This window comes from Pseudorca crassidens, chromosome 2, assembly GCF_039906515.1.
Source record: "Pseudorca crassidens isolate mPseCra1 chromosome 2, mPseCra1.hap1, whole genome shotgun sequence".
Taxonomy (NCBI): Eukaryota; Metazoa; Chordata; class Mammalia; order Artiodactyla; family Delphinidae; genus Pseudorca; species Pseudorca crassidens.
In genome coordinates this window covers 32,826,455-32,842,679 of record NC_090297.1, presented here as the reverse complement: position 1 = coordinate 32,842,679, position 16,225 = coordinate 32,826,455, and the positions used below count along the sequence as shown (strand labels likewise).

Here is a 16,225-nt window from a genome sequence, read left to right as displayed (position 1 = left end):
TGAGAACTAAAATTTCTGAAACAATTCCTCTGGACTTCCCTGGTGGCTCAGTGGTTAAGAATCCACCTGACAATGCAGGGGACACGGGTTTGATCCCTAGTCCAGGAAGATCCCACATGCCGCGGAGCAACTAAGCCCATGCGCCACAACTACTGAGCCTGCGCTCTAGAGCCCACGTGCCACAACTACTGAAGCCCACACGCCTAGAGCCCGTGCTCCACAACAAGAAGCCACCGCAACGAGAAGCCCCAGCACCGCAAAGAAGCGCAGCCCCCGCTCCATGCAACTAGAGAAAGCCCGCGCGCAGCAACAAGGACCCAACGCAGCCAAAAATAAATAAATAAATTTAAATAAATAAATTTAAAACAAAACAATTCCACCAACATCAAGCTGGTTCTCATGTTTATATAGATGGACATAAGGACCATTATCAATCACAATGGCTAAAAAAGCATTTCAAGCCTTAAGGAGGCATATGTTCTCCACAATAAAACCAACCTTACATTGACAATTTCAGGAGAAAAATAACAATGTTCTGGAAATAAAAAGACCTATGTTTGTGAACTGGCCTGCTGCCTACAAGCTGGTGGCCTTGGGCCAGTCACTTCACTAAGCCATTCCAGAAGCAATGTGTACTGAACACATACTCCAAAGGCCGAAGGGGTGGTCTGGTATGGAAAGCCTACATTTCACTGCTTGAAGATGTAATAAATGAATGAATACAAGGGAAGGCAGGGTGACTAGAGAGAAAAGAGGGTTCAACAGTCCTTTCTTTTCTTTTTTTAAACTTTCTGGCCGTGCCACACGGCACGCGGGATCTTAGTTCCTCAACCAGGGATTGAACCTGTGCCCCCTGCAGTGGAAGCACTTGAGTCTCAACTACTGGACTGCCAGGGAAGTCCCTCAACAGTCTTTATTTAAGCTCATCTAAGGTTTCTACTGAAGCAAGAAAGCACTAAGCCTAGTGCCAGAAACCTTACTACTTAAATTCTAAACATAACTGGGTTCCAGATGGTCATACTTACTGGCAGGTTATTACACAGTATCCCACTACTCTAAGAATGAATAATGTAGATCCCTTTCCCCAATCCCAAACAATGCCAAGTTCAGTGTTTGAGGGTGTGTCTGTCTTGAGCTCCAAAAGGTTAAGTATGAAGCCCCTTTTCAAACTGCCTACAGGAGAAATCATGCTTTCCAAAAGACTATGGGCTGGAAGTGGCTGCATACTACTCTCCCTAAAGATCTGCTCACAAAGATACATTTTCAAATTGGCAGCAGAGATACTCTTCCTTCAAAAACAAAACATGTTTCTCCTTGCTGTCTACTACAACACCATCTTTCAAACAAGGGCTAGATCATAATATAGTTATAGTGTATCTGGGAAAAAAAGGAAGGCAGAGCAACTGGTATAAGCAATGAAACTTAACAGGAAGGCGTGACCAGAACATTTAAAAACCTGTTCCTGTGGAATAGAAATGGTATGTGAACATCTTACTTCACATAGTTTCTTCCTCATGCCTTTACTGATATTCAGCTTACATGACATGTATGTCTATACACTGGCATATATGACAGCAACAAAACACTATCAGTATTTTGTATGATGGAGAAAAAAGACCAAATATTTTAGTGAAGTATTCTAAAGCAAGGGTCCACAAACTACAGCCCACAGGCCAAATCTGGCGTGCAGCCTGTTTTTGTAAATTCAATTTTCCTGGAAGACTGTACGTGAATGGGGGCCATTCACGTACATTGTCTATGGCTGTTTCCACGCTACAACAGTAGAGTTGAAGTGCTAGAACAGAAACTGTATGACCCACAAGCTGAAAATATCTGGCCCTTTAGAAAAAAAAAAAGGATCTGATAATATAATGATGGGGAAACTGAGTGTCAGAGGTTTGAAAAGCTTGCCCTAGATCACACAGCTGTTACATTGCTTCCTCACCTGTTCAACCTCCATTAGGAGTAAACTAGGCCAGCCCTCTCTACCCCACAGAAATATTTGTTAATCTCTCTGACACTCCAACCTAATGAAAGTAAATAAATTCTTGAAGGAAGAATGACAAGTACGTAACTGGGTTTTCAGACCCTGAGCCTCAAAGAGAATTCTAACATGAGCTGCAGAAAGAATAGTGCCTGTAAGTCTGAGCTAAAACGTAATCTAAAACAAAGAGCCATTTTGCTTACTGGATCCCCTCTGAGACTCAGAAACTCTAAGAACAATCTTTTGCCCAGCTTCTAGCAGGATCCTGTGTTAATGTAAGCCCAGGAGAGGTGAAAAGTGTGATTCTGAAGAATGTTTCAAAGATGCCAACTTAAAAGCTTTAGAGTTTTACCCTCAATTGATCTTCACTCAGCTCAGTGCCAAAGATATCAGTATCATTCCAATTTTACAGATAAGAAAGTCGAGGATTGGGTATCTTACGTCACCTGCTCAAGGTAACAATATAGTAAATAGTGCAGCTGGAAATACAAAAGCTCTAAAATTCTGTTCTTGATTTAGTACAGATCGTTCATTCTCACTTTTTGTTGCTTTAAGGTATGTGTATATTCAAACTGTCCAGGGAGATGAGCAGTCTCGGCTTGGATCACTGACTCAAATCCTTAACCCAGAAGATCATTTTTATCCACTTGCTCACAAAATCTCTGTGGCAATCACAGAAGATGCTAATGGCACTGCTATCTCCTATCATATAAACATCCTTCTCTTATTTCTCTGTTGTCTCTCTCCTTGCTCCATCACTCTCTTTTCTATTTTATCCTCCCTCTTGCTTGTCTCTAGGACAGTCAGTAGCACCTCTGAACACTCAGCAGCAAACAGTGGGGGGCAGTAAAGTACAGGGTAAATACATAAATAAAATGTATCGGACCTGGAGGTTCTTGCTCTCTGGCTACTAACTTGTCACTTAACTTCTTGAGGCCTCTTTCACCTCACAGGGCAGCTGCAGCACATAAATGGGAAAGACACATTAGAAGGCCTTGAAAAATACCAAGCATCATATAAATGCCAGATGGCATATCAAAACCACTGCTCAGAGCTACACAAGACATCTACTCCTGGCCTGAATAGTCTCAAACACAGTACCAAGCCCAAACACAAATCTCCCTCACGTATTGTAACAAGTAACCCAATTTGCTTCTTTCTCTCTCTAATTTAGACTACTTACTTTATTATTATTTTTTTTTTTTGCGATACGCGGGCCTCTCACTGTTGTGGCCTCTCTCGTTGCAGAGCACAGGCTCCGGACACACAGGCTCAGCGGCCATGGCTCACGGGGCCCAGCCGCTCCGCGGCATGTGGGATCTTCCCGGACTGGGGCACGAACCCACGTCCCCTGCATCGGCAGGCGGACTCTCAACCACTGCGCCACCAGGGAAGGCCCTTACTTTATTTTTAACACGTGTCCTAAGAGTCCTGCATCAGATGCATGGAAACAGATGCAGTAAGAAATCTTCTTCCATCTCTTTATAAGCATAAAATAATTTTTAAAGCCCTTTAAACAATTAAATTTAGAATGAATGTACTAGTTCCAAATAAAGAATTCAAGATGGAAATGACTAGGAATGCTCTTAACTTAAATCCTTGGGAATGTCAATGATCAGTAGCCATGCAGGCTCTCCCTCTAGACAAATCCAAAAATATAAAAATGCTTAGAACGTGTCTCCTTGTACACCTCAGACTTCTGTAAGCTAGAAGTATGTGGCTGTTTTGTCTTGCAGAAGGAAGGCAGAGGAGACCTGAAGTCTAGGCAGCATCCTACCCCATCTGGTCCCACCAACCAAGAAAAAGATTCAACAGAACACTGAGCTCTGAAGAGCTCTGGCTGCTTCTATCTCCATCCAAGATCTTGGAGTAAAGGGAATATATTCTGAAAGCAGTAATTTTTGAGACTATCTCATGGACTGAAACCAACTTTTTAAAGATTTTTGGGACTAGCACTGATAAGAAGCTTGCTCTCACAGTATGTACAACTATAAGAAATAAATATACCCAGTGACCACTAAACTTTTTTCTCCCCAAGAAACCATTCCTGGCACCCAATAAATCTATTTCTACAATTATCATATTCACTTTCTTCACACGTATATTGAATATTATTATTATTAGGCACATTATTTCTTAAGCCTAAAATTTCCATGCTCCTATTTTCTCCCTAGTTCTTATGTAACTATCTTTGTTTCTGACACATCCTCAAGGGAAACATGCCTTGCACTAGCGGAGACAGTCAGTAGCACCTATGAATAGGACACATCTACTGAATAAACAAACACAAGCTCCTCAAGAACTACTTCAAGACCCCAAGTATCTTTGACTTTACTCTGGGTTCTTTTCTTTGAAATGTGCATACGGGGAAATCCCTTCGCAAGTACCTGAGCTCAGCTGTGCAATAACCTTTGGTCGTAATACAATGGAAAAGTCAAAAGAGAGTAGGGATGGGGAGAAACCTGTTCTACCTTAGAAAATGTAGCAGAAGTGTACATAATTATCTAATCATAGACTCCACTGGAAAATGGAATATTGTGCAGGTGAGTTAATCCATCTAAATACTGGAGAATTCTCGATTAAAAACCTGGAGGGTGTTATAAAAGTGCCAATAAGAGCCTGGCTGTATTGATTTGGCTGTATGGGTTCTGCTGATTCACAGACACACAGAATTCTGCACTCTGCTTAGTGTCTTTTAGCATTGATTTGAAAGTTAAAAGAAAGCAAGCAAGAAAGGACACGAGAACAAACAAATCCTCCAAGTCAACCAAACTCTAAATCTCCCACCTCCGTGTATACAGCTGTCAGGAACAGAGAATGTAAAGATCACTTCAAAGAATGCAAAGCAACTGAGATGGTTATGCTAATCCCTTGCGTTTGTACATGCTTTACACTTTGGAAAGTAGCTTTCTTTACATTATCTCATTTGTTTTCTCACAGCAAACACAACACAGGTGCTAAATATTCCCATCTGACAGATAAAGATACTTTATCCAGGTAGACTGAGGGACTTGCCTTAGGTTACAGGGCAAGTATATGCCAGAGCCAGAACCACAACCCATATGCCCTTATTCTCAGTTTTGTGCTCTTTCACCGCATGTTCTCTTCCCTCTTTAGAACTGATAACTCAGAAGACGACTAAGAATTTAAGAACCTGTGGATCTTCTCAGCCTGGAACATAAATCCATAAAGCCTTTTATCTTTAGTTTTCCTGATCATTCTCCTGGACAAAAGTACTCCAGGGACTTCCCTGGTGGCATAGTGGTTAAGCATCTGCCTGCCAATGCAGGGGACACGGGTTTGATCCCTAGTCCGGCAAGATCCCACATGCCGCGGAGCAACTAAGCCCGTGCACCACAACCACAGAGCCTGTGCTCTAGAGCCTGCGAGCCACAACTGCTGAGCCCACGTGCCACAGCTACTGAAGCCCATGTGCCTAGAGCCTATGCTCCGCAACGAGAGAAGCCACCACAGTGAGAAGCCCGTGCACCGCAAGGAAGAGCAGCCCCCGCTCACCACAACTAGAGAAAGCCAGAATGCAGCAACAAAGACCCAATGCAGCCATAGATAGATAAATAAATAAAGTACTCCAAAATGCCAAGATGTCAGATTCTTACACATTTCGAAGTGGAAAGCTTAAGTTTTTCAAGCTTGTTAAAGCTGCAGTTGCCCACAAGCACTGGGACTTGGGGATATCTGGTCACCAACCAAGAGTAGAGATAAAAAGGTCCAGTAGATCAAGTTCACTCTCTGGGGGCCTGGTGATGAGAAGTCACTCTATCTTTTCACTATAGTTCAGAGCAATAGCCTTAGCCTAGCCCCCCTTACTGGAGCTGTTTTCATAGCTGCACACTTATAGGAGGAATCATCTGGTTAAATTCTATGCAATGTTTCAAAATTACAGCCTTTGCAACACTGTGAACATGGTGACAATGTTATTCTAATTATGCAGCCATTACTCTCAGAATCAAAATCCCTGTTCCAACTACCTTACTAGGGATAAAACTAAGATTATAAATCACAGCTAAAAAATACAAAGCAACTGATTATTTAAGAACACCATGACTCATCTAAAAACATCAATCTCTGTGGTTCAAGATAAGAACTCAAATATAAGAGGTGCCCAATATATACCACAAAGTATAGATTTGCACAGCTAAAGAACACTATAGGCTTCCCTGGTGGCGCAGCGGTTAAGAATCCGCCTGCCAATGCAGGGGACACGGGTTCGAGTCCTGGTCCGGGAAGATCCCACATGCCATGGAGCAACTAAGCCTGTGTGCCACAACTACCGAGCCTACACTCTAGAGCCCGTGAGCCACAACTACTGAGACCACGTACCACAACCACTGAAGCCTGCACGCCTAGAGCCCGCGCTCCGCAACGAGAAGCCACCGCAATGAGAAGCCCGCGCACCGTAACGAAGAGTAGCCCCCACTCACTGCAACTAGAGAAAGCCCGCACACAGCTTTCCCAACGAAGAAGGAAAGGAGGAAGGAAGAAGAGAACACTATAGAACACCTAACACAATTCTAACTTTATATCTATTTGGAAATCCTTCAACTAGTTATCTGACCTTAGTGAATTTAGGATTAACATAAGACAATTTCCCAACATTCTGGTAGTACTCATACTAGTATATAATCTATTTGCACTGTTTCGTTCTGAAAAGAGGGTTGTGTTCACCTATCTTGTTTGACAAAAACTTTAAAAATCACTCCATTAACTGCAAAGTACTATGTTTCATACAAACACATCACATTGCTTAACTACCTTCAAGGGTAGTTTCATGGGCATTTGGCCAATTAATTACCAGTAGAGAAATAATCATGGAGTTCAAGATATAAATAACCAAGTAAGATGGCTGGAAATTTACCACTATTTCTCTAGTGAAAAGTTTCTTATTGCCTTTATTTTAGACTGAGGATAATTACAACATACCTAGCCTAGAAATCTGCTAAATCCTACAGATGAGGCTATCCTAGTCCTGGTAATTTATTGTGTGTGCTGCTCTTCAGTGTTATCATGACCATGTGGATATAAATTACGTGCTAAGTAAATGTTGCCAAATTCCTACTTGTGTATTTATGGTTGGCTTCATGCAGAATGCTGTCATTTAAGACTTTACAAAGCTAACACCAGCAAGATTAAGCCTGATGCAACTCAGGAAAAAAAGTCTTTGCATTGGATGGAGATGTGGGTGTATACTTAGAGCTTAAACAAGAAAGCTTGAGGTTATGCATGCACACACACAGACATAAACATATACATAACTAAGCTCAAGGAGCTAATGCATAACATTTCAAGGAAATACTTGTACTTCTTCAGAAAAAGTAAAGGCCAGATCGTAGGGCAGTATTTCTAATCTTTTTCAGATCAAGGCACACACAGAAAATGTGTTAGTATTAGCTTTCTGAATATTTAACCTATGGGCTGATACTGATATCCTCGCTCAGTTTAACTTGTGACAAGATCGTGTATCACGCACGGTACTCTAAGTATTCAGAGGAAAATGTGGGGCTAGTAGCGATACCTTCACTTTGTTGTGTTTCCCTAGATAAGGGAAGATATAGATATTCTCTAGTGTTAACTAAATTAACATTCCAAAAAAGAACAAGTGACTTTTTAGAGTGAAGAATACTAACTCATATATGACAGCTGCACACTCAGATAATAGGGGTACACAATCAAAAGAGCTTAGAGGGCTTCCCTGGTGGTACAGTGGTTGAGACCCCACCTGCTGATGCAGGGGACACAGGTTCTTGCCCCGGTCCGGGAAGATCCCACATGCCGCGGAGCGGCTGGGCCCGTGAGCCGTGGCCACTGGGCCTGCGCGTCCGGAGCCTGTGCTCCACAACGGGAGAGGCCACAGCGGTGAGAGGCCCGCGTACCGCAAAAAAAAAAAAAGAGCTTAGAGAACACTGACCTAGAGAACTCTGCCACGCTCATTTCTAGATGTCTCAACTGCAGGGGCCAAACTTTTTTGCGTTTCCATCATTAACAAGAAGCTTTATTCTTCTGGTCCTCCGCCCATCCTCTCCCTTGATTCTCCCATCCATTCTCCAGGTTCAGCTACGATCTTTATGAGCTTAAATTCCAAACATATGTTACCAATTCTGGTACTTCTCCAAAGTTCCAGTCCTGCTTGCTAAACATCTCCAACTGGAAAGCCACCCAGAACTCAAACTCCTTTTGTCTAAAATTGCATCTATCTTCTTCTTTCCCCAAACCTGCTCCTTCTAACTTTTCTGTTTCTATCCTCCAGTTTCTCAGGCTTGAAATCTGAGTCATCCTAGACTCTGTTCAATTCTAATCAACTGCTAAACTTTGTAATAACAGTGTCCATCTCCTGACCTTTCTTCACATTGCCACTATCTCTGTTCAGGTTCTCATCACTTCCATGTAATAATAAAGATGACGGTAATAGCTAATGCTATTCATTTAGGAGTGTGTGCCAAGTATGGTTCTAAGCCTTTTACACTGCTATCTCTTTTCACCCTCATAATAATCCTAAGGATTGTGAACCTAGTATGTGAACTCAATGCATAATGTTCACTGTTTCTACTGTCCTCTACTCATTTCTACATAATGATGCTTAATAAATCTTATAAAAGCACAGCTCTGATAATGCCACATCAACCTATTACCCAAAATCTCCAATGGTTTCCCATTATCAAGCAGAGACAGTTCAAATTTCTTAGCCTGGCAGTCAAGGCCCTCCAATATCTGACCCCAACTTACTTCTTCAGACTTCTTTCTTTTGCCACTCCTTCCTGTCCCTAACTCATCTCCTTATGTTCTAAGCAGACTAGACCATTTACTGCTCTCTTCAGCCCACACTACACTTTCTGAATCATGACCTTCCTCCTTCTGTTCCCCATGCCTGAAGTGCCCATGTGCCTACCTCCCTGAGTCCAACACCCAGTTAACTGCCTTCCTTCATTGCTAAGCCAGAAGAAAAGGTCTCCCCTCCTCTGAATTCTGTGTCCTTTGCTTGTACTTTCCATAGCAGTTTCATATACTTGATATACATCACCTGTCTCCCCTATCAGATTGTTAGATCCTGTAGTAAAATTTTATTTGTATACATTTTTAAAATCTCCACATAAATGAGACATGCATGCAGGTGAATTAGTGAAAGAACTATAAAGCGTCCAACTTTAGTATTTTCTCAATGGCAAGAACTATATAGCTTAGGTAGATAAAGGAAAAATTCATTGTGTCTGGATATTTCCAGTCAAGAGGGTCTTCTCTTTAGTTTTCTATGTAATTGAAACTATGGAGACAGACCAAAATGACAGTACCTCCAAGAAAAAAAGGATAACCAAGTGAATCAGCACTGCTGTTTGCTGTGGTTATTTTAGTCTCCTTTCTTCCTCTGAACTAAGGAACACAAGGTCACAAGCTATGTTATGCCACTTTAAAGTTAAACATTTACAAGCTTTTTTTTTCCTTTAGTTCTGCCTTTACACTGGAATTTACCTTCATTTCTTATCCTTCAACTGCCCTTTTTCACTGCAGGGTGTAGAACTGTAATTTAATTTATAGTAAACACTCTTAGAGAAAAACTTTTGGTCAATTACTGAACAGTGGAGTCTGGCTTTGGGATGCCGAGGGGAGTGACAGGAAGATAAGGGTGATAATGCAAATAGAATCTAAGTTCTAAAGAGCCAGGCCCAACAGAGGCAGCAGAAAGAACAGAGTAAAAAGAAAACTAAGCTTCTGGAAAATGCAGACATGAGGTGGATACCATCCAGCTGTGTCTACTATAATTTTCAGTCACAGTATACCTCAGGACTTAAATATAACATAAGTTACATAATTCAAATTCTTGTTGTTTCAATAAGCTGTACTTTTTGTTCAAATATATGAAAATGGTAAAAAGAGAAAAAATTTTAAATTTCAAGTAGATTATGCTCTACCAGAGAATATGCAAAATAAGAACAAAAATCAAACCTACAAGTACCCAAACACACACACGTGCAGATACATAATACTACTTTGCTGGTAGTAAAGATTAAAGTTAGCATAGTTAAAATATTATTTTGGGAGTATACAGACAATGATTTCTATTTCAGTCTTGTCAAATCCTTAAAACGATCCTGGGATCTTTGTTTATTAAATACAGGTTGGCTTTAAGGACACACTCGAAGAAGCAGGCCCAAACTTGTTTGGGAATTAGCTTGTTCTTGAGGTGTGTTAACAACAACAAGACTAACTGGCATGCAGGTGTTGTATTTGTGTACCTTAGTTTACTTCCTTGTAATGCATATAAGTGACCCAGCTCTCTGGGACAGCTTAGCCAGGTGGGTACAATTAGCTTCCTAGCTTATTCTCAGCTTTCTGAATAAGCAACTTATTCAGAGAGGCAAGAGGCAAGAGATGGCTGAGAGAGAGGCTCTCAGCTTCAGAGAGGCTCTCAGCTTCAGAGAGGCTGAGGCAAGAGATCTTCAGATCCCAAAAGGGACAGTAAGTCTGCTGCCACAGAAGACTTTCTAACCACCAGACTCCACATGAAGACTTCTGAACCTCTTCCATGGCCCACTTTCTCTCTGTTCCTTCTGTGTTCAAAGAGCAAACCTGTACAGATGTACCAAAAAGGAAGACAAATATGAAAAATAAGAAGTAAACACGGCCTAGAGGAATAAAAGAAACATAGAATAAACTAAGCAGGAGTTGAATCTCTGACCAGCCACTAAAAAGGCCAGTCATTAAAAAGCTGAAAGACTGAGACAACTAACCTCTCTGGGTCTCAACTTCCCCACTTTACAACAAGGGAACTAGGCTAGATCCCTAAATAATTTCCATTAGGCTAACTTAAGACTATATAAACTCTGTATGCATATTTTATTGGGAATAGGGATAGGCAAAAATAACTTCTTTCACTAAGACGACCGTGTATAAATGACTAGCTTTAAAAATGCTTTTTGGGTTACTGGAACCTCCACAAAAGTATATAGCTTCTTTAAAAGGAGACCCCCATCTTGTTTTAGGAACAAAAAGTTCCCAGTGACCATGATTGCTGTTTTCAAACATACACATCCCTGAACTAGAATTTTATTTGCAGAGGTCAATGCCAATTTTGCCAAACCTTATTCCATCTTATGATTCTTTCAATGCACAGAAAGGAGGCAGACATCAATGCTGACTGACCATGCCTGAGAGGAAATTACTTAATAGGACAGGAAATCTAATAGATCACAAAATATCCACTACCACCACCCCCAGTGGGGGTGGGGGAACCCTAAAAATAGATGACACCAGGCATGTAAAATGGGTGAGAAAGAAACCTCCATGGGTTCCCGCCATTTACCCTGGAAATGTATCTCACAATAGGTATCAACTGTGAGAAATGCATTCCCGCATTTATATTTTGATGAGACCAAGTATTTTTTTTTTAAGTCTTCATCCCAACATTTATTAGCTTACTACTACTTTGCAAGCTAAAACTACCTCCCAAGTTTGAAAACTGACAGAAAAGAGATCATATGACCACAAAGCAAACAAAAAGTGGCTCCCATTTACTTTATAAATATTTGGTACACAAACTAAAAATGTTAACCCCTGCTTGGTAAACATCTGAAAATATCACAACCTACCTGCCTTATATTGCAAATCTTAGTATCCAATCAGAACAGGTTCCTAGTTTTTATTCTGGGAGGTTCCTAAATCTAACAAGGGCTTTAAAAATATCAGTGTTCTCATTTCATCTTGTTCTAAGAGGCCCTTAATTTTTGACAGAAGGGTTAAAATTCTTCCACAGGAATCTTGGTAAAGGAATGTTTGATGGTCTCAATGTCTGCATTACACAGGGTCCTGTCAGCATAAACAGGTATATGCAGGTGAAAGTATGTGAAACCAGATTAAAAAGAGATGTACCAGGTTTAAACAAACTATTTCGTAAACATATTAAAAGAATGGCATTTTCTCTTTGATGTCACAGCTAACTCCATAAGCATTTAACCCCTAGTTTAGACTAGTAACAGCTAACGTTAATGCAGCACTTCACAACTTGCAAAGCACTTTGACATACATGATCTCATTTGAGACTCACCACTAAATAGAAAGGTGCTATTTTTAGGTTCCATTTTTACATGTGAGGAAGCTGACACTAAATGGCTGACTTGCCCAAGCTCACAAAGCTGGTGATAGCTGAACACAGGTCTGCTTTTGCTACTGCACAATGCTGCCTCAAATAATGTAATCAGAGTAAACAAATGCCCAAATCTCAGACCCCATCTAAGTCTCCCCCGCCAACACACGCACCCACCCTCCAGCCTAAGTTATAGTTAGCTGTAGGTCTTTGCTCCTTATGGAAGTAGAGTTTTCTTCATTTCTCTGGGAAACATTTATTTGGCTAAAGTGTTAAATGAGGAGATCATATTAACACCATTCAACATATACTGGAAAATATCTTAGTCACCAAGGGCTCTGCATAGGCATGCCTAGGTGCACTTCCCCAGGCAGTAGGGCAGATTCTCAGAGTCTATGACCCTAAGAAGGTTAAGAACCCGGGCTAGAGGCAGTAGCTACATATCTTTCCAAGAAGCTAAATCCACAAAGTTCTTAATTTAAAGAGTTCTATCTAGGCCTCATTCTGTGAGCCATTTACCTTCTGCCTCCCCCGCTCCAGGCCTTCTCCCAGGGCCAATAGGCTCATTCAGTATCTACAACTGTTTTTTAAATCCCATTATTAAAAACTGGAGTAACTGGTAACATATAGATCAATGACTTGTAAACAATAAATTTAAAATAATTAACTGTTAAAACGTAATCTTTAACACACATGCCTTTCTCTTAGGACTTAACTTCCCAGAATGACCGTTGCCTTTTTTTTTTTTTCCAGAATGACTGTTTTCTTACCATAAGCATTCCAATTTCCCAAAAGAAGTTTCACAAACATAACTACCTTGAACTCCTGAAATACCATTCTTCACTAAGAACCCTCTAAATTACATAGAAGACAAGGTAGCATGCAAGGAATTCTGAATCTGTCAGGCAGTTCACTCAACTATCATACCAAAAAGGATTTAAATTTTTTTTGCTGGGGGGAGGGAATGAAGAAGAGTGGGAGAGAATGAATACAGCCCCATTGTCTTATTGCTTGAAAACTCCTAATTTGAATCTATAACATATTCCTACTAACCACTGGACTTGAACATCAGAAGTACAGCTTCTTTTCATCTTAAATAGAGCTTTTCAGTCCAAATCTGCATAAACAAACTTTGTCCTTCAATCTTTCAACTCCTCGGCAGTTTTTCAAGGTCACTTTTGCGAACAACGACAGAGGCCTGCATCTAGCAACTTTGACTGCTACACCACTCCAATTCCAAGAGCCCAAAATCTAAACCCCTATCGATCCTCTCAGGTAAATCCTTTACTCAAGGGGAAGGCAACCCAACACCCTCCAAACTTCTCCTCTAACAGGGCCTGCTCCTCTTCCCCACCCAAAGGCTGAGTGCTGCCAGTTCACTGCTCCATACTGAGTCTGCTGCAGAAATGTTCCAATGACCTTCATTCCATATTTGCAAATAAAAAGAAAACAAAGAACTGCTTTTTCAAATCAAGTGTATTATAGATCTTAGTACACGGCATGGAAGATTTCACTATTCACAAGAATAGGCTGGTTACCAATTAGCCAGCAACCTACATTAGTTTCATATCCCTAGAGAGGGAAAAAAAAATACCAAGGGCAAAAGACAGGGTGCCTGTACTCTTAACTTTCCTATTCACAAACTGCAGGTAAATTAGGATTTTAAAGATTTCATACAGAAAATGAAAAGCGTTTTGCTCACATCATTTAAAGGAACCAAATCAACACCTGACAAAATGTGTGAAACTGGCAGAAAAAGATCTGCTCTTGTCACTGCCAATATAGTGGAGATGTTTCTAACCAGCATTATAAGCTAAAATGTGCATTTTAAAACAAAGATTTTTAATTAATCGGTACTTATTAGAATCTAGAAGCAGACAGGTAAATCAAAAAAGTTATGGGAGAATTTCATACTGGCATGTGGGCCTTTACCATTAGAACCTGCATCAGTGCAAATCATATTTTCACACGAATTTAGAACAGCAATGGTGTTGCTTCCACCTCTGAAAACACAAATGTCAACAAAGTGCATGGAAACAGAAAAAGTCTTACAACAACTCAGCTTATTCTGTAGGATAGCTTCAGTGCACTTGAACAAAGGAAAATTATTTGGAAAACAGATAAGTTTACCGAATGCAAAGAGAAAGTGCTTTGCTTCTGTGTGCCCCTGAAAAATGATTAGCCTTTCTTCATGTACCTGCTCTACTCAATACTCAACTAGGAAAAGAAATCCTAGTTGAAGGGCATGCAAAATCTAAACAGAGCAAGGTATTCTAGGTGCACCAAAAGGTATGCATGGAATGTAAAGTGGCCATTTTCTGAAACAGTGCAACTTGTCTACACTCTCTGAAGCTAAACAGTTTCTACCATTTTAACACAAAACAAAGAATTAAACTTACCGGGAACTGCATTAATTTTACATGTAGTTATTTATATCTCCTCGGACAGGGAGAATTTAAGTCACTCCTATCCCTCCCCCCCAAAAAAGGACGGAGGAAACAAAAGGCAGCAGGAGATGCAGAAACCTGAGTCTGGAATGTCCAGTCCAGTGAAAACCCGAACAGCTGTCCCCCCACCCCCCAGCAAACTATTCGCCATTTTTCTTTGTCTTTCAGCTGACCCCTGCCTCAGTGAAAAACTCCGAGGCTCCAATGAAGCCCTGCAGCCTCCTTCCACTTTAACAGTCAAAGGCATTCAATCTAGCATGCTATTTGACACCAAACCTTGCCTCCAGAGTGGTCCCATTGGCTGAGCTGCTTTATCAGCTAAGAACACAAAACCATGATTGGCTGATCACGTCATCAGTTACCTCCTTTGTACACTTCCTGTTTTAAAGTTACCTTGAGAAGCAGAACAGGGGTCAGATCCAGACTTCAAACTACGAGGAACTTAAGGCTTCAAAATGCCTGGCAAATGCACACAGCAGATGCACTAGGGCCACATGTGCTTCCAAAACAGAAGATACTGAAAATTTAGAATTGTTCTTAAAATCATGCGAAAGGGTTGTTCCAGTTCCCACCCAAAGGATTTCTTATTGGCTGTCAGAGTTCCATTTAAAAAATTTAAGGTAATTTAACTGCTGCTGATTGGCCATCAAAGATGTCTGTAAGATACTGCTACAGTATCCTATGGCAGTAAACCAGAGAAGCAATGTGCACAAGGTCGGAAAGTTGTGACTTAACTATCTTCAGTTTTCTGTTAAGCATTAACAGAAGAAGAAAAAGAAAACTGGGTGGGCTAAATCCAATGTCACCAAAGAAAATACAGATTCTTTAAAGTAACAAAGAGTGATATCAATGGTCATACAATGGTTTGCAAGATTTCTGAAAAGGCATCTATCATTATGTCCATGGTAATTTTAAAAGCACACATTAGTACCATGACAAATCACTTTATTTTGAAATACAAACTAATCTAAATAGGAAAATTCTGGGATAATGTATGAAGTTAGTGACAAGGACAGTGGCATTTTCAAAAAGTCTACCAGGAACCCAAGAGGGAAATATAATGATAAAGGGGGGAAAAAATTGGCAAAGATGAGTGAACATCAGTGAATATATTGTTTAAAACACAATATAGTTTGATAGATTAATTTATTTAGGGTGGTTAAAAAATGTTGCTGATTAGCTTTTAATATAACAGAGTTTTGATATCATAGAAGATAAACTTTTCTACCACATTTTCAAGAAGAAGCAGCAGGGGTGATCTCAAGAGAGATTATAAGTATCGTGGTTACTGAAGACATTCTGGGGTGCTGAAGTTTAACCAGTGGCAGTCAAAGACTTGTTTATGGATTGTGGGCCCAACTTAGGTTTTAAGGTTTTAAGTTTAGGTTTTAAGAGAAGCCTCCTAATATGGTGAAAATCAGTTAATATATATTCTTTTAATATTCAAATAGAAACATCTCACTATTACCTGAGGCCTTTAACAATCTCCTTATATATCTGCTTCCTCTCATCAAAGCAAAGTATCCCAGGACTAAACAACACAACTGTTTTGCCAGGCAGATGAGATCTTTTCTAGAAAAACTTTGGTTGATCTTACATGAGAGGTCATTATAGGCATATGCAGAGATCCAGCAGGTCACTGAAATAGAGGCAAGGCAGACTGTCCAATCACTTTGCCGTATTAACTTCTCTTCGAGAAGG

The 16,225-nt window shown here is 40.5% G+C and overlaps 1 protein-coding gene across 6 annotated transcripts in view; it reads right to left on the bottom strand.

Moving 5' to 3' along the window:
* The window catches only part of NFYC (nuclear transcription factor Y subunit gamma), a 63,310-nt gene that overhangs the window by 35,971 nt on the left and 11,114 nt on the right, over positions 1-16,225 (bottom strand). The window contains exon 1 of one of the 6 annotated variants that reach the window (XM_067725687.1): positions 14,477-14,755. The exons of the other annotated variants lie outside the window; for them this stretch is intronic. The gene's annotated coding sequence lies outside the window, so the exon portion shown is untranslated. Of the gene's footprint in view, positions 1-14,476; positions 14,756-16,225 lie in introns of those variants that run through there. 6 annotated transcript variants of the gene reach the window in all.